The 20,144-nt window shown below is 36.2% G+C and overlaps 1 long non-coding RNA gene across 1 annotated transcript in view; it reads left to right on the forward strand.

Annotated features, from left to right (window-relative positions):
- LOC107076921 (uncharacterized) overlaps positions 1–19,281 on the forward strand; it is a 54,307-nt gene extending 35,026 nt beyond the window's left edge. The window contains exons 2-3 of the long non-coding RNA XR_001478049.2: positions 11,186–11,313; positions 18,604–19,281. This is a non-coding gene — a long non-coding RNA (uncharacterized lncRNA). The remainder of the gene's footprint in view (positions 1–11,185; positions 11,314–18,603) is intronic.
- Positions 19,282–20,144: the final 863 nt, after the last annotated feature.

Raw genomic sequence — 20,144 nt, forward strand, 5'->3', positions numbered from 1 at the left:
TATAGTACAGGCATACTGTATTGCAAGCATTTTTCCATCTACTGTAAAGCATGCATGTTCTTTTAAAACCTGCTATAACATTCTAAAAATAATACAGAGATGCAAAATAGATTAGATAGCTAACTCTTCTGTGCTTCTATGATGCGTACTCACTGAGTTGATCAGATGATGATAAAATGAATGTATCCACCTGCACAAAATTATATTTGATTATTTCTTCGGTATGTTTAACTCTAAATATTTAGGCCTACAGACCGAACCTAATTAAGATGGGTCTTAATAAGGCAACCACTTAATTCTAGACTAACTTGTTTTGGAAATTTATACAACTATAACTTCGGTTATACGTTCTACACCTAAGAGGTAAAACAATCCGGTCACCACGTCAAATAGTTTATTGATAGTAAAATGGCGTACTGGGGGCTCAAAATAATAGTCAAATAATTTTCTAAACAACGCTGTTAGATCTGGCTTCATAATAAGTTTATTACATATAATGACCTTTTCAATTAATATAACGTCGTTTTTTTCAGATACAATAACTACATTTAGTACATTTCATCTTCATTACCCCTTTACGTATTGTAATTAAGCTTCGAAAATTAAAATTCAGTAATATTTTGAAAGCAAAACAATTTACTCATTGGTGTATACATTTGACGATGGTAATGTGCACGTAAAGGGTTTTAAAAAATTAGGGATCGTCTTCGTAAAATTCGACGTTATTTTTTATTTTTATATGGACGTTTAATTCACAGTTGTGTTCTTATTATTTAGAGTAACTTTCCAGTGGGTAGGTCACGACACAATTTAATTTCAGTTGCTTCTGAAAGATGGAATTCTTACTTTCTAATATTACACGACAAAGGAAAATAATTGAACTATTCTCGTATTGTATCCCAGTACGCCATTAGTTTCCCTTCGGGATCAATAAAGTCTTATCTCTCTATCTTGTAATTCCTTTTTTTCGAGTTGGATTCGAATTTTGAATAAAACTCTTTCTAAGAACAAAAAGTGAGGAAAAGTTGTATACAGTTACATGCATGTTCTACATTTTACTGTGATTCTTAAACAAACATTTTACTAAGATTAATTAGAAAACTCTTTATTCTTCAGTAGGCTTCTTTTAATAGACAGCAGCAAAAAAAGGGGGGGATTGGGTGGATACAGAAATTTAAAATAGATGCAGAAGTAGTCTAAATGCTCCATATTGTCTGTTAATTTTTCTAGGTAGTATGTCATTAGTGTCCAAGTGACTACTTTTCAGTCAGAAACCCTGGCCCTATCCCTACACTACTAATGTCTTCTGATGAGTCTTTCTAACTTTTGAAAGGGCCACTTCACCTCAGCTCTCCTCTGAGAAGTGTCAGATGTGTTTACGAGCACTGTGTGATCTGCTTCCTCCAACGAGTCAAGTGGTCAGTGATCACACTGTGGAATCATTTAAACTAGACTCATCCTAGGGTTCGCAGGCATGCTCAGAGATGGAAACAGTCCAAGCTGTTTCAGACAGCTCTGCGGTTTTCCCGTGGATGATACTGCCATGGACGCCTATTGGAAATAGTGAAAAGGCTTTTACGAACACCTCCAAGGTCCCACCCCACCTCGACTTGAGATGGTGATCTCAAATTGTCTGTCTTCACTGTTTGAAAATTGAAATTGGACATTTAAATAGTGTGGCTGTGCAATCTTGATTAAGCCTGTTATCTTTAATGCAAGGCTTGACTGCATTCCCATTGCTGTTCAAGCAACCCTTAGCCCTGGAGTACTATTCCTTACATAAGGCTGATTTACACTTCACACTAATTCTCATGCTCTCTGCCCCAGGTCACTGTCACCAGCACAGGGCTCTACTCAACATTATAGCTTGGGATGTTTCTGAATGAAATGTGTCCTGCACTCTACACTCACTGCAAAGCTTTGGCCTTGTTCACGCCCAGCCCGATTTAAAACAGTTATGCACTCCAGTCCCATTGTAAGACTAAGGATCTGTTCTCAGCACACTCTCTTGTAAAAGACTACTTTTCATTGCAATCCTATTTAAAGCCTCTCAGTTCTAGCTCAGTGAGTTATATCAGGCTGCTACCCTCTCCATTTTCTTCTTAAGGATCTCTCCACTTACAAGTTCTTTTTACAAGAAGCCCTGTGCCTTGACACCTTCAGATTAAACTCAGCTAAACTCTCTTTAATTATACAAATGCTCTCCGTTGTTTTATAGGGTGTATGAAAATGTAATACAAAAACGAATACGCTGGTATTGAAATAATTGCAATTTTCGTTTTAAAAGTTTAATTTTACTATTTTACTCTTCCACTGATTTCCTACGTATTAGAATGAATACATCATTAATAGAATAGTCTAATGCTACATTATGTTTTCTATAAATTAAAAATCCGAAGGTTGCGCACTAAAAGATGTATTCATTAAATAAAATCCCTCGAATACCTGATATTGATTTTTTCTGAAGATTTTAAGTGTGGAGCCGTAGTAAGAGAGGCTAATTGTACTCGCCATTTTAAAGTGTGCCAGTTTAAAAAATAAACACTTAGCAGCTTGATCGCCGAAGGCAGACTGTTATGACTGCAAACACTGTTATGTTTCAGGTTAACATTTTGTTGTGCGTGTGTATCTGGTAACACTAATCTACATAAAATATCTTGCAATATTACATTTCTAGGCATGTCAAGGGAAACTTAAAATCTGCTAGAACACAAGCCTTCGATATTACGCGCCATTTCGCACTTGAGTGAAGAAAATGAATAATAAATTCATTGAATGAGTGACGTGGTTTTCCATAAGGTCAACTTTACTGTATTTTCAGACTAACACAATAATACGTCAGTCATATGAGACTCCTTAAGCCTCGTTTCCATGCGCAATAACTGTCAGTAAAGCAAAGAGGAAGATAGTTTTTCTAGCCGTACCCCTTTAAAAAGTACTGAAGTTTGTGATAAAAGCTTCACTGAAAGCTTCTCGAGGCGGGTCCATCCAAGGGATAAGGGCCTCTTCATTTCGAGATAAGGGAGCGATACAAGGTGCGTGGGACTCGAGCAAGAGAAAGACACCTCCCCTCGGGGTTAAATTCAAGTAGTGGGATTATAGATTTCGCGTCGACGTCTCTTTTCACTTGCTTCCGAGGCCTTTCACACGTTGTGGGTGACATTTATAAAGTCATTCTATCCCAAGTGCCATTAGTATTTTTTTTTCGAAACAGTAAAATGAAACCTACTGAAGTTAGAAACCATGGAAGAAATTAATGTCGAAATCGTCTAAAAAACCCGAACCTTTCATTCAAAAGACATTTATACAGGTTTCTGCACACACTAACAAGCTTTGATCGCTAAATACAACGTTTGCAGCTTTTCCTTCAAAGCGTGATTCGTGTTTTCAGTTGTGTATTGCGGTTCATTTGATTTTGTTACTAACCAATTTTCCCGGAATAATGGACTATTGAAGTCTAAAGCATAAATCTATATCTTGTAAAAGCGAAGTCTATCCTTTTTTTTAGGACAAAGCAGGCTCCAACTGCGATACCAGCGTCATGTAAACAACAATAATAATACCTGATATTTCCTTGTGAGTCAAAGGGAAATTCCACATGAAGGTGCTAGCATATTGGTGTGGTTTCAGGACAGCTGAGCCGAGTATTTTCATAATGCTTTGTGTATTCTCAGTTTGACATAGGTGATTTCTGATTTATATGAGCAGGCCTGCCCGACGTATGAGACGCCAAAGTCAACGTATTACCACGCCATCCCTTATTTTTCCTTACTTTGTTTTATCCTTATTCCATACAGAAAAAAATCATCTAATGCGATTTTTTTTCATTTGTCATTTTCATGCTCCCGCTGGACGGTCCTACAGTCTTTACTGTCTTTAGCAATTCAGCCACTGGTCTCAGGCCAACCAGATGATCTCTCATCTCTGTTCAATCACGCGCCTTTCCTATGTTATCCGATTTACCCATCAAAACCAGATAGGGGTTTGTTATATGACTGAATAGTTTAGAATGGTAATCTTCCACTCAGTCCTGATTGGACTACCACCACTAAATAGCTGTGGAACAAATTGCAATAATTCGATTAATAAATCCGCACGATTGCTAAACCTGAAGTATTCGTTTTAAAGTAAGGGTTTGCCCTGCTGTTAAATGTGCAGTCACTGAGTGAGCACCTCTTATTAATAAAATTCATAAAATAAGCCCAGTGCATTTTATATCAATTTCACTACCCCGGCACAGTGCCTTAACCCCGGCGTCCTGGCTAGTTTCCATTTCGGGCTCGCACAATCCGAGCTATCTAATGCCTTAATTCAACTGGCAAAGCAATGTGTTACTTCTCCATCTTGATCTGCTGTGTAGTTCGGTTGCTGGCCCATAAATGTTGCGGCGCGTCACCCAGGTGAGTGCTGTACTGCTTTTAGGTTGGCTTTGGGATCCTTTAGGGTGAAACGTAATATACAGGTGTTGGTTATTATTAATTCATTGGGTGTGCAGGTCATTCCCTTCTGCCTTTTCGGACTGCATCGTTTTAATTTGAAAGACATTTTGGTCTTAAATGGAACATTCAAATAATATACTATTAAGAACTAAAGGAGACGCGTGTAGTGCTCCTACGTTTTTATTCAAAATACTTTCATGTAGTTATATAAGATTTTTTGGCAACACGAGAGTAAAGCAGGGAAACATGATTGTAGCTTATACATCACGACATTCACCGCTAGCAAATATAGACGAATGGCTGAACGTTATAAGTGTATCAAGAAGCTTCAATAATAATGTTGAAACTACCTATTCGGCTCCACTGTTTTGCTATTTTAACAGGTCCGTCTTTTACTGCCCTCCCATATCTCAGTACCTCACAGCACAGGCCCATAATGAGGACTGGTGGTCATTGTGTGTACGTTTGTTCAACTATATTATTATTTGCTTGACGCTCACAGTACACGCTGTAAGCACTACATTGCGAAGCCTGCTTTCATCTGACCATCAAGTACAAACATCCAGTCCTGGACTGCAATCTGTCAATAAGACTTTTCGTAACGCCTATAAATTACTGGGGCAACTTCTTTAATTATTGGCTTATTCTGAATCATATACAGCAAAGTTCACAAAGCCCCCAGACAGGTGCGCATATTTTAAAAAAAAGTCTGAACGTAACCTTTGTAGAAATGTCAAGGAATATTTGTGTGCGTGGAACATAAAAAACCGTCTGAATGTAAAGCGCACACTATTAAGTGTGCGCAGCATATGTAAATAACCTACAGTTTTCATTATCTTTGTATTTAAGTACAGAAACAAGCATTTCACAATTTTCTACAAAATTATATATTGACGGACACAGAAATGGGCTTACGGACAGAAAGATGGACACAAGCAACACATTTATCCATTTCCTTATCAGCCGAGCCAAGAGGAAGCCCCGTGATTGCAGCTCAGGTATTACAGATCAAAAAGATGTGAGGCTCTTCCTCAGTGCGACATCTAGTGGCCTCCAGCAGACTAGCAGCGTGTAGGCCGCGATCCCGATAGTCATGGCGAAGCTTATGTTGCTGCAGTTATTTCTGACCGCTCTGTGCACAGAGGTTTGAGAGACGCAGACGGTTATAAAAGAAATGGTTAAGATGCGCCTCATTAAAAAAAAAGTCTTTTTTAATTGTAAATGAAGATTAAAGATTGAGATCGATTTTAAAATAGTCTAGAGAGCATATTTATCAAACAGTTAACATTAACAGTATTTTCGGTGTTTTGCAGCCTAGGCCCATAGTTATTCAGTGTCAGTGAATCTGCATGAGCACAAACATTTTATTTCTGGTTCAAGGGATGCCTTAGCTCTGTGTCTCAATATGCATACCATAGCTATGTGCTTGGCAACGATGGAAGATGGCAAAGAGAGAATTAAGCCCACACCAAAGATGTCAGCTAGGTTGGAAGGTGTTTTTGTGCAGTTGCAGAGCAATAACACTGCAGCCCTTGTAACAGTAAAGCTTTACCATGGGCTGAGAGTGTAATAACTTCCACAATGCGGCTGTGACAGCAGTCAGACCAACCTCTTGCAAATATTTGGCCTTGTGCATGCAATTTAAAGTTAGTTAACAGTGGAGGTCTTTCTTTAATTTAGTTGTGTGTCTGGGTGCAAGGGGGGGATTTTTATTTATAATCGCAGTGAATGTAGCCGAAGTCACACAGTAGAGGTATTGTCTTGCTGTCTGTCACACTCATACAGACATTCCAGCATTGCTTTTCAGAACCCAGTGTCCCTTCCTGCACTGGCGCAGAATGTTAATGGGGCCTGCCTGTTGTGTTGGGAAGGGCAGCAGGAGATGAGAGGCTGAGAGAACTTCAACTGTCCTTTTCAGAGCCCTGGATGCAAGATTTGTTGACTGCCTTTTTTTTGTTTTGTTTTTGTTTGGAAGAGAGGAAAGAAAGAGACAAAACATGAAAGAGATTTTTTTTCACCCTGTTCCTAATTCCTGTGAGAAAATGATGCTCTAGATTGCCTAGTGTGGGAAGAGACCCAGGACTGTTAGTCAGTGCCACCCGGATGCCAAGCCAGCTGAGCTTCTAGGTCATCTGGCTTTTCAGTTTCATGCCAATCAAACCCCCAAGCCCCAATAAGCACAAAAAAGCCTTATTCCTCATCACAGGATGTATTAGGGGTTTTACACGAGCCTGTGACTCTGAACATTATGTATATGCATCCTTTTTACACCCCGAAAATATCTCTTTTCAAGCCATTGTTGTAACTTTGAAGATACTGTCACCAAACAAATTCACCTTTCATGATGAGGTGATTTTTTTAAAGAGTAACAGTCCTGTAAAAAACTATCCTTTTAAAAGGGGCTGGCAAAACATCCTCTTTTAGAATACCATTTTACCCATTGGTGTCAGACAGGTGCATTAGGGAACGTACAGGATTGTGTCAAAACACATGCTCACTTCAGGACCAGAGGGCAGAGCAGTTTGGGAAATTTTGTAAATTTAAGGTATAGAAGACTACTTTAGGCAGTTTGGCAAAACTAAGAATGTATGAGTATGGCAGGGGTAGTTGTGTAAACATGACTGCCGTTTATTTAAAATGGAGCGACTTATGCAGCGACTCATCGAGTTAGAACAAAAGGAACAAAAGACAGAATCAAAATGCAAAGATGTTTCAACTTCAATGTTCTAGTTCCTCAACAATGTAAACATAAAACACACATTTTTCTGTGAAATGCAAAGCATTTATTCTGTTTGCCCTCTTCTTAATAGACATTGTCCCTGTACTTACTAGTGGGCAAAGACTAGGAATGATCTAGATCTACAATGTTATACAGGAGTGCCTGAGATGATTTCACAAAATTTGGTCTCTAACATACATACTCTCTTAAACTTTACAATCGGAATCTGTGCATTTGCATTTATTACGCACTGAATAAAGAAAAATCTATAATTTGTTCTGAAGGGGACATTCTTGTAAAGAATGTCCAATCATTTAGATTTTTTCTAAGAAGAATAGCAGTTTTTGTTGCTCACGGCTTTGGTGAAAGTTGCATATGAATGCAAAATTAAAAGTCCCAATTTAAAACACCTTTTCAAGTATTGCAATGAAAGCTGACCAGTGGAATTGATTTATGTAATCCAAAGTGGACAATGTTGCTATGCAACAACCATTTTCCCATCACAGTTGTGCAGTGTTTAATTTTCTCATATACATTTTTAACAGTTCTTTAAGAACAATTTTCTATTCTTGGTTGTTTATTTAAAGCTTTATTAACTTGCTTATTTGTCTCCTAGGTAATTATTTTTTCCTCTTTTACACAATGAGTAATTACTTAATACAATTGATCACTCATACAGGCACAGATCAGGAATGGCAGCCTTAAAATAAGACTCTTTCAGACAGACAAGAGAAACACCTGAATCTAAACATCAAAGACCAGATATGTTATGCTATTATTTTTGTTAGTATAATCACAATGTGCATTTCGTCTATTTTCTGTCTTCTATGATTTAATTGTCCTTTTGGCTAATGTGGTCTTATAGAGGTGGTGGAGACAGTTTACAGGAAAGACTTCTGCAAAAGTACTGGTAGCCCAGTGGAGCATAGGCCTACAGCATACTATATAATATCTTGCTGATCGCATATAAGTGTAACATTACATTCTGGCAGTAACAAAAACACAAAAGCACTTGCCAGATTTAATTGGTGCTACATTTGTTTCTGACATCTCAGAAAAAAAATATTGTCATCAGTATGTTTAGACTAGACAGCACATATATAAATATTAATATGCATAATTTTGGACAAAACTGCATAGTTGTTTGTCAATTAACAAATATTTACTAATTTCATGTCTTAATTAAGCTTGGTGATGTACTTATTATCCTGATACTTTTCACCCTTCAGTATTTAGTTTTTTGCACACATCAAAGTTACTATTTTGCTTATTTAGTAACACAATTAAGAATATTAATGCCTACTATTACCAATGGAGTAAAATTTTACATATATCAAAGACCTTAAAAGTTTCTTTTAATTGACAAATCTTCTTTGGCAAGAACAACTGTTTATAACAAATCCAAAGTGAATTTGGAAGATTTGTCATGTACTGTAGGTTCAAGAAAGAAATGAAATCATGCAATACCAAAGCCAGTTATGCTTAATGTCAACATTGCATTAATGAATCATAGAACAACACTCACATTTAATTACTTACAACCCCTTTTTACTTTCTAAAATGTACATAAATAAACCACTAGAAAATGCATTAGAAAGTTTTGTTAAGTCCTTTTTAAAACAAGAAAAAGGTTTCTGTTATCTTGGCAAAGGGGGATCGTTTTCATTGCTAAAATGGCAATAATTGTTTGTGTAACAAAGAGGAGTCCCTAAGCTAAATAATCCATTATCTGAATACTACATTACCAGCACTAACTGGTCTTACTTCTTAGAAAGAGTACTTTGTAAATGTACTTTGTATATATACTGTATATGGTCTCTGAAAACTACTTTTTTAATGGTTCTCCAATTAATCTTAAAATTGTGCATAATATTGCTGCAAACCAATTAATCAATTGTTATTATTATTATTATTATTATTATTATTATTATTATTATTATTATTCAACAGTATTTGTAGGAGTCAAATATCATTAAATGTAGAAAAACACCACAAGCACATGCAAACAATGATTAAAATATTTCTGTTTATCAAGCGCTGTTCAATATGGTCCTCGATTAATGCTAAATATAACTTGAAATCTTAACTAGAAAATATTTAAATGTACAAAACAGTTTGAATAAGAAAATTTCTGGCCGGGAAAAAAAATGGAGAACTTCAACAAGACACGTTGACTATAGCTTTGTTGAATTAAGCCACAATATTATTAAAAGTACATATTCTGAAATGTCCAATTTCTTGACAAGAGCATTGCCATCGCAAGTGTCCATTCAGGCAAAGCTGAAAGTTCCTGGCTCATTTTTTAATTTGTCTTTACAAGTAGAAGCTGCTCAAGCACAGCATGTAAAGGCTTAGGTTTGAAATGTAGTGATTATGTTACAGCCTTTCCAGGAACTTCTTAGCCTGATTTAACCAGAATCACTTTGGCAGAGGATATTAAAGCAACTAAAGAAAGGTGAAAGATCCTTAATTTAAAGCATTGCTAACTTTGTAAAGCAGATCTGAGACCCTGGACTGCCGAGATCAATTTATAATCAGAAAGCCGCTACTTGTCCCAATGGAGATAAAGGCAAACTGGAATCTGTGGACCACGGTAGACCACACAACTGCTCTCTGCCTTGCATGGGATGCCTGTCCATTCCAGGTTCTTAGAGAAGGGGATAATCTGAAAGAAAGTACACAGAGAAAAGCCACGTGAACACGCAAACTCTACACACATGCACGCACACCTGGGGCTGAAATCAAACCTGGGTCCATGGATCTGTGAGGCAGCAGCACGAGCTGTTTCTTTTCTTAAGAATAGCCTTTGTGGTGCCAATATATTTATTGAAAAGCTGTGTATATATTAATTAGATAACAGATTGCTAACTATGCATCAGGTGGAAGGAACCCAGAAATAAGGTGTGTTACCACATCAGACTAATCAGTTTGCAAAAGTCAATTTGTTAGAATATCTTTCATTAATATAAAATAGAAAACATACATAAATGGATATGAAATATAGGTAGAACTTTAACTCAAACTTTAACTTTAGTTTTGCCTTCATCACTGATGTTTGCACATGGACAGTTCTTTATACTTCTAAAATTACTAAACATCACATTTTGGAACTAAATAAATAAACATAATTTGTAGTGTGATGGGTTTAATTATTTCGTGTAATTTTTAAATTAACATAATTTTCCCTGTTTTAAGCACAATTTTAATATCCTTTAATAACTTGTGCTGAACTGTAACAAAAATTGCAAAATTATTGTTTTCTGTACAAACACCAGTTCTTGCTTAGGAAGTCCACATTGATCAACATATTCAATTTAAACATCAAAATCTAAAAATTAAAATATTTCATCCTTTCGCTGCTTAATATAATTTATACCTTACAATCACCCTTATCATATAAATCAATAAAATCCCTCAATATAACAGGTGTGTTTTAAAAAAATACAGCTTTCCCTCTAATAAAAAACTTCAGGAATGCATTTAGTTCCCAGGTAATATCTTTAAACTCTTTAAATTACCAGCAAAACAAAAAATCAATATCATGTCCTTATTCTCTGTGTAACTGCCACTGTGCTCCAAAACTGTGTAGGGGAGTGTGACCTGTCACTGTTTTTTTTCCCCAAATCACAGCAAGGAATACGTAAGGCAATATGTGAAACATGGAATAGAGATGACATGCAGAGGCTGTAGAAAGCAGGACTCCAATTAAAGTCTTTGAAACTCAGGATTAACCAACTAAGACAGACAAACCTGCATCCTGTAAAATAATTCTGTACGCAATTTAAATTATAACTATAACATAGAAAAATGGCAAATCAGAATTTCCATCAAGTCAAAGTGGCTTTTTAAATAAAGTGTAAGTACTGTACGTTATTGTAAAGTCACTACCTTCCTATCAACAATTTTACAGCTTTTGTGAGAAGCTGATAAAAATTAGATGCCAATGCAAGGTTCAATGCAAGTATGCATACTGTGAAACAAGACTGTTTGCATGGTTAACTGAAAATGCTTCCATCTGTCTTTGCAGGACTACTTTTATGTCAAAGCAGACCAACCCACCTGAATGCTAGAAAGATGCAGGAGGATGATTTTCTATACCTGACACGTCCTGCAGAGTTTTGTGCAGAACAAATATTCATCAGAGATTCCTCAAGAGTAAGACCAGCTTGACTTATATGTGCAAAAGTAAATAAATGCAATTGCTCTTCGGTGGTTTAGGTTGTTAATGTTAAAAGATACTCAAGTTACTTTAAAGCCAAAATTATCATCAGCATCAGGAAGACAGTTTTCTACTGATTAAAAGTTTACTTTACAAACAATTTGAGTTAAAATGTTCAGGTAAAAATCCTTATATGAATGTATCCAAAATCTAATATTAAACACTGAAGAGCATTGCACATGGTGATAAAAGGTTTAGTGTTTTAGCATTAAAACAGTGAAATGCATTGAGCTTCTCATAAGGACAAAAATGAGTAGATTTCTGCACATTAAGTACATACAGCTGAAAATTATCATGAAGGGTAACTGGTGTAAAATAATCATGCCTTTTCTGTTCTGTTGTCTAATTATTGTAACTTCATGTAGACAATTTTTATTAGAATATTTAATGTTTACAATTTCCAATGTTTTTTTTTTTACTGTTTTTACAATTGCTTCTAGTTGTCATTTTATGTTGCGGTACAAAAGCACAGCATAATTGTTTGGATTGTATAGATGCTGTATAACAAAAACTGCAGTTCTAGAAATGCTCAGTGTACACAACTGAATTTTTTTTATTTCATACTTGAATACTTTAGGTATGTTGGTATACATTAGAATAGCCATCCGATGTTAACAGAAAATTTTACAAATTCAAGGTGGATCTGTTACGAATAAGTTATGAATGTTAACTTCTATATATATAAATAATATTTATTATATCATTTTAATTATTAGAAACAAAATACCCCTATCATTTTACAATTTATTGCAAGCCTTAGACTAAAACTCACTGTGAACTTTTATAAGAAAACCTATATAACATAAATTGGTTTTAATCAAATGAACCTGTTTTTTTTGTTAATGTGAGTTTTTCTACATGGTCTTAGGCAACTGAATACAGACGGCCTTTGATTCATTCATAATTTCTCACTACATACTTCGAGCCTGCGTCTCATATACAGTATAAGACGTAATGTATCAGTACATTCTCTAGCTCATATGAAACGCATATGCAGTGGGTAGTCTAAATGGTAGTCCTTTTATTCAATTACAGAAATGCAATTACAACAATAGACAACTTTCATTGCTTTATTGATCTGAAAGGTAACCTGAAGTTAGAAGTCAAAATCAAACACTAAAATAATTCGTTTTGTACATACTGTTTTGGAAGTTTGTTATCTAGAGTTTAAAGATTTACCTAATTTATATATTTTGTCTTCTTGAAATGATATATTAACAATAAATGTAAACTAGCAAACTAAATCACATTTTTCAGTTTCAGTTTTAAATCATCTTATGGTGAAAGGTCACACGTCACAATTCCCTGAATTTTATGCATACTTTCCTCATTTGTGCTCGCTACGGTGACAGCGATAAAACTGAACTGCTGTATTTTTTCAGATTTAGCTTTCATTTTCTCGAATTAGGTTAAGTGTGAAACAACGAATAGTATCAGTCAGCCCATTATAGGCATTACAAAATGCCATTCCAACCAAAATAAATAACACATTTACCTGTCAGGTTTAAATACCTAAAACTATGTTGCAATAATATTGTTAGTATATTCCTTATTACCGAAAAACCTCGACATCTGTTACAAAGTTAAAACTAAAGCCTGTTACCATAAACCACCTTTTATAACATAAAAGGAAGTGCTGTATTCGCATCGTTGAATTATCAAAACATTTTTTTTAGATAGGCCTATAGACTGTATTAGTTGACTTTTCTATGAAGAGATTTATGGTTAGTGAAATATTTAAAATGATAGTTACATTTTAAGGAGATAAAAACATCAAGCAAGCGAAATATTTAAAGTATACTTAGTTTTTTAAGTTTTTGTTTATGCATGCTAGGTAACTTTACGTCTTGTTCATAATAGTACTGATAAGTGCAATATTTTCAAATTCCATAGAAGAAATGCAAATTCCATATTTGAAAATTGATACTGAATATTCACTTATTTCACAAGGTAAATACCACGCTAGCAGGATACAAAATGAACACATCTACTATTTAATAGGTAAATATTTCATGAAGCCTTCAACGATGCAATAATTAATGTTTATGACAAATATTTTTTATTAGATTTTCTTACATTTTTGCTTAATCTTTGTGTATTGATGGTTCTATTTTGAAATATTAGTTGTTGGAAAGCAGGAACGTAGTTTTGCTTATATGAAATACGGAATAATATGCGTGATGTCTGCATTCCTTTAGAAACATTTTACCTGCCCAGAAAATCCTATTTTTACTGCATTTCACGACAGGCTCAGTTTACAGCAACACGTCCATTTCTATCACTGAGCTGGTGCAGTTCTGGGTGTGAAACGTCAGCTTGCATATCTGTGAGAGAAGGCATAAAGAGACAGAAATAAATGCCCGTGTTAATATATTTAACATGGGTAACTCGTTACGTTTTACTAATGCTTATACTTTTTTAGATACAAAGCGAATTCGGCATGACGTTCCTGTTGTAAAAGATGTTGTTTTAGCAGAAAACTGTACTGCCCAGAACTGCAAAGCACCTAATGTAAAAGAATCACACAAAACGCCACTCGTTGTTCTTCATTGAGAATCGGTTAGCTGAATTACTGTACCTTTTTTGCCGAAAGTCAGATGATTAAAGAAATAAATATAGAATAAGAATGGCTGTAAAGAAGAAAATAATTTCTACACTCATATCTTTGGAATTTGCTGGGTACTGAATTTTTTTCTGCCAAAAATAAATTGACCATGATTATCCTATAAATTATCCTACAGGATTATATTCTTGTGTTTCTGTCCCACTCTGTGGTTTATTGAAAGAGATGGCACACAGCATCGCTCTTATAGGGAAACTATTCACAGGTGTATTTCAACTATGCCCAGTGAATAGCCTGGAGTAAAAAATATCATGGGCTTTAAAGCTTCACTGCTGCCATTGTTGGTATTATCATCACTATTTTTGTTTGCTGCCTTAAGAAAATTTAAGGTGTTTTTTGGAGGTTCCATCATTTTCCATTGTCACTCAGCCAGCTGTGGATGTGGGTCATTGCTATGCACTGTTAATTGATACTGAAAGTATTCAGCTGCCCAGATTCTGGCATTCTACCAACAAATAAAGACAGTTCAGTTCCCTGTTCCCGTTATTATTTGGAGGTTTATTGAGTTTATAACAAAAGAATGTACTGAGGCACACATTCTTATAGCAGAAAATAACTACAAAAATCAAGGATTTCCTGAAAGTAGCTTAAAACATAACACGAAAAGGCTATGATTTTAAGTAATGGATGTAATGTTATAGGATGCTTTTGCAGTCAGACAATGGTGGTTTATTTAGTCTTTTTTTAAACTTTCATCACATCATGGCATGTCAAAAAGTCAAATATAAATCTACTGATCTTTCACAAATGTGCAGCACCCAGCATTACTGCAAAAGATGCTGTTTATTTGTATGCATAATAGAGGTGTAACTGCAAAGAGCTTCAGAAAAAAAAATCTCCGACATATATGACCTATGAATTAAAGTAGACTGACTGTGAGAGGTTGGTATGGAAGCTACAAATACTGTGTGCATATGGCCCAGTCAAAAACAAGATTTAATCTGAACTCGGAGAGGAAAGAGAATGTGGATCTGCCCTAACAAAGGGGTGTTAGCACAGGGCTGTGGTGGAGGTGTTTGCTGAAGCTTGGCAGAGCTTGGCTTTCACTGACTGCCCCTGCACACTCTCTCTCTCTTTCTCATTCAGCCACGGAGGCTGTGTTCACAATTTTCCGCTGCAAGCCTGAGGAAGGAGAGCAGGCTGTACTGGGAATGCCTAACGGATACAGCTGAGAGAGGAACAAGGGTCTTTTCAGGCCCCACAGAAATGACTTTCAGTTTGCTTCCTGATTTTGATTCTGCCAGTTTTGGTGCTTTTTTGTTGTTCTTGGCATCACTGCAAATATGTCTCTATTCACCATATTATGCATCTGTGATTATTTGGCTTTTATTTGGAGCAAAGATTCCTGTCTTATAGGAACAGTGTAGAATCTGGTTAATGTACAGTACACACATCCTCAGATATACTTACTTAATTATATATATATCTGATAAAATATGATTTTTAGAGGTGAAGCCTGATATGGGCCAGAGGTGTCATGGATGTGGTACAGCCTTAAGGATATTCTTTTCCACTGTTAGTGCACACACCTTTTGGTCCACTGAAAACTAGAAAATGAATTCTTTAGTATTAATAGTATGTTCATCCCCAATTAAAGGCAGGGATCTAAGATTTCACATTTTTAAACCTTTCTGGAGATCAGTCTGAAGTCCTGGCAGTGGATCTTGACCCTTCCACGTGCATCACAGTGCTGTTTCCATGGACAGGTAACCTGTTCCTTAATGATTGCACGCAGTTTGTACCACAGGAAATAAATCCATGGTACAGATAAGTGCGTAGTATAGAGACTTTGCACTGGAGGCTGTGTTAGAGCTGTTTTAGAGAAAGGCAGAGGAGGCAGGACAACAGACTTTTGTGGGTGCAAGCCTGGTTCTTTGACATGCTGCAAATGAAAGAGCATGCTCTGTCAAAATATGAAAATGATATTCCTTCAGCATTTTGTGTTTATCAATAAATGGCACACAGAATCAGCTTCCACTCACATCAGTGTAAAGAGAGTGAATGTAAACGCACAATGGAGCTGGATTCATTCTTCTTAAGGGCCTGGTAATTATGTTGCTCTCTTACAAAGGTAGTTTTTTTATTCCTGAGTAAAAGCTGTTTCGGTGCTGCAGAGTCATTGGATATGGGGACAAAGACAGCACACGTCTGTATGTCTGTGTGTGTGTGGCAGTGGGGGGTGGGGGGTTACAGAGGGGGGAGAGGAAATCAGTAATCAAAAATTAAAAGTGAATGCTCTATGCATCAACTAATTGGTGCAGCAATGTGTAAGGAAAGAGCCCAGCCCAGTCCCCCGCAGAGCAGCCCTGCAGCCCTTCAGCCAGAGCCTTTTTGCTCATTTGCTCATTAGCAGCTGCGAAGTGCAAGCAAGCTCTCTGCTGATTGGCCCAGGCCCAGCTGTTGCTTTGCATAGGGACCCTCAACTGTCCGCTTGACTTAAGAGCAACCTGTGTGTACAGGAGCAAATCTAGCCTGAATGATCATAGTTAAAGATGTTGGATGAGCCCAAGTCTAAATTAATTAACCCTTTGTTCTGTCAAGGGCCCAACCCTGAAGCAATAAGATGCTTCAACATATTGTGATTCCCGAGTGGCCTTTCATGTACATTTTGAACAAAGCATTGTAAAGCACAGTTTGTATTTTCATGGCAATATATTTAAATGTTTTAAGGAGGTTTTATACTGTAGATGCATGCATGGTTGCAGTGTGTCCTACCCATAATTGTTTTTTTTTCTCACAGCCTTTTTTCCTTATAGTTTTCTACAGAACAAGAGAAATACAGGTTTCTAAGGTCAATGGTTAATGTATTGTTCTGAAATGATTTCTCCATATATCGGTCGATATTTCCTGTGTTTCTTGACTTGGCCGTGCCCTCTAGATGTTTTCAGCTATCTGATAATGATGATGCTAAGCAAGAGAATAAAGGAAACCATTAATGATTTCACCTTGAAATATACCACTGCCTGTGACAGTCACACACAGACAAGTTGCCATTATTGTAATCATTGTCTCATGCGCCTGTGTTTAACACCACTGATAAAGGATGTGGCAATCTCAAAATGCATATAAATTGTATAATATATGTATAATTTAAATATGCGTGCATTGTGTTAACTATGGCTCATTAACCACTGAAACACATTACGAGTTAAGTGGCATTACAGCCATAACCTCTAGAGATACCACTAGCTACAAAAAGAAGAGCTACAGCAATTGAGCGTTATCATAGAAATGACTGCTTTACAAAATATCAGACAAAATCTGTTCATTTTTTGAAAGTTCATATCCTGTGCCAGCAGGATATTGCAACATTTCTTGATATTAACTTTGGTGTGTTTGATATTGGCAATTGTTGAGTACTGCTGCTCTCTGGGCTACCCATCAGTAATACAGCCCTTGCCTTCTCTGGTCGCCTTCCTGCCAAAACAGTGTAAATTACTAGTGGATAGGATGTTGCACTTCACGACTCTGTTTTGAATCTGAATCTGCGCTTATTTCTTTCAAGATGTCAACAGCTGAACGTACTTCACACTGTGCCACTCTACTGATGTTGTTGATACCACATATGGTGGGCAGCCACAGAAAGGCATGACTTATAAATATCACTGACAAGAATGGGGCACATAGCAAGTGCAGTGCCTAATTCACAGGATGACTCTGTTAAGTTTAGTTCTCAGTGTCTTGCTGCAGAATTCTCACTTGTCACTCAGATGGTATGTATTGTCATGAACAAACAGGCAAGCATTCCAGTCAAGATTGTTACTATTTTTTGAGGCTCCTTAAGACTCGAGAGGGTTGTCTGTGTTCTGGGAGTGACGCTGTTTTCTGACTAAAGATAAACATCGCAGTTAATTAAAAATTAAGCATAAACCAGCTCTTCATGAAAGTGTATAATTTATGTTGAGATGCACACATTGTCTCCTATTTGCAGGACACATTAATAATTTAAGTTCACATCAACATGTGTTTTCAAATGAAATTATCTTCTATTACATGGAAATTAGCCTTCATTTTAAATCATACATGGCCCTCCCAGCGGTTTCAGTTTTTTTGTCAAATACTTCAGATAAAATGCAGTTTTGTGGGTTAATTTGGAAAGTTTATTTCCTTGACATTAACTGAACATGCTGTTAAATGAAACATGAAAACGAAATATGTCTTAATTTGATATGAGAAATAAGAAAGACAAAGAAAACACCTCATTAAGTTGAGCTGTTGTATGGAAGACCTGCAGCTTTCTAGATGAATCTCCTCACCATAAAAACACAGGCCATATCCAATCAGAAGAGTGTTTTCTTGTTCAGGGTAGATGAAAATTTACCATGAAAAAACCTGCATGCAGGTTGTTTTTTTTTATGTCAAATGATTCCTGTATGTATTTTAGTTTTGATACAATTCATTTCAATTATATGATCCATAACATTTACTGCATTTCTGCCCAGTTTTCCATAGAAATAGCATATTGTGTAAAAATGTTTTGTTTTCCAAAACCTCCCAATACTGGTCTGTTAAAAATCCATTTGTATGCTTCTGAAAGGTGCAATAAAGAGACGATGTTGTGCTCCTGCCCTGGTAATGGTGAACCGTGTTTTCTCTGTGACAGGTCGGGATCGAGCCTGGATTTCACACACTCGTAGAAAAGGAGACCTTGGAGGACGAGTGAGAGTGACTGGGAGTGCCAAAATGCCGGAATTTGTTCTCTGTTATGTAACAGGATTGCACTCACACTATCAGCATAACAGTGTATCCTGGTGAGCCATTAGATCAAGTCAACAGAGGCAGAGGGAATTTGAGAATCAGGCAATTTCATTAAATAGAAATGTTTAAACACATAAGAAGACACCGTGATGTTTGAAAAATCCTTTCCACATAAATAATAATAATACACAGGCTCTATACCTAACACATTACAATAGCGCATAGAAAGACATTCAAGTGATTGTGTTCTTTTTGTGTAACCTAGTAAATATGCTATTTCTCCAGCTGCCTACTGTCTGCTTGTCCTGTGTGAATTGTGCCAGCATTGCAGGTCTGTAAACACATGCCATGCCACAGTGGCACCATCTTGTGGTATTCTTGCGTTTTCTTTTCCATTGTTGACTATGTAAACATCTACTATAAATAGGCAGTCTTAGTATATGTGCCTTTTTCATTTGCATCTGTAATAATTGCAATTATAAGAGACAACAGTCTATGTCAGTACTGCTGGTAAAGATATTTTAATACATGTGTATCCTCAACCATTGATTTTTTAATAATAAAAAATGATGTTCAAAGTCAAGTGAATTCTCGCGCTGGGTTTTTCTTTTACTGTCTTTATACTAAATTGACAAGCCAACCAATCGTAATCAACTGTATTGTCTCTACTAGGAGGGCTACTGTATATGCCCTTTTAAAATAATGCATCACATTCTCTTATTTTTTTCATTCAGAGGAGTAAAAATATTAACAAACAAAAAATGTGTGAGACAGAACAAAGTAAACACACAAACATCTGTTACGAAGAACATCATGATGGGGATTTATTCATGTCTTTATTCAGACTCTAACCCTTACTAGTAAGCAAAAACTGTTCTTGTTGCAGTTTGCAGATTAGCGGTGTCTGTTGTTTCAGCTGATTAAAAGACCCTAAGTGACACAAACAATGGTTGTCTGTTCAGCAATCAGAAATATTGCCCTTGTAAATCAAATAATGTGGCAGTCTGAAGTTCAGGCACAGGACAATTCTTCACTCTCAGGGCAAAGTTTATAGGCACTATTGTGGAATAAACAAAGCACAAACAAGCTTGGTCTTCATTTTTCCCTGGTTCATCATTTTGAGTTCCCAATTAATGCAATGTGCTTTAATCAAGACCATATGCCTTCTTTGTCATCCAACTGGTCTTTCTGGTCTCTTGCTCCCACAATCACATTTGATTGTGCCACTAAAAATCTGTCTTGCTGCCTGTACATTATTATAAGTTTGATTGCCAATATCAAGTGTTTTTGAAGAAAAAAAATGTAAGGCAGGAAAATAAATTTATTCCTAATTTATTTCTTTTAAATAAAGTGTTTAAATTTCAAGTTTTCTAAAGTTTTAAATTCGGGGAGCCCCACCACTTCCTGCTAAAATCAGAGCAGTAATGGATGACCTAAAAGCTACAG

This window comes from Lepisosteus oculatus, chromosome 5, assembly GCF_040954835.1.
Source record: "Lepisosteus oculatus isolate fLepOcu1 chromosome 5, fLepOcu1.hap2, whole genome shotgun sequence".
Taxonomy (NCBI): Eukaryota; Metazoa; Chordata; class Actinopteri; order Semionotiformes; family Lepisosteidae; genus Lepisosteus; species Lepisosteus oculatus.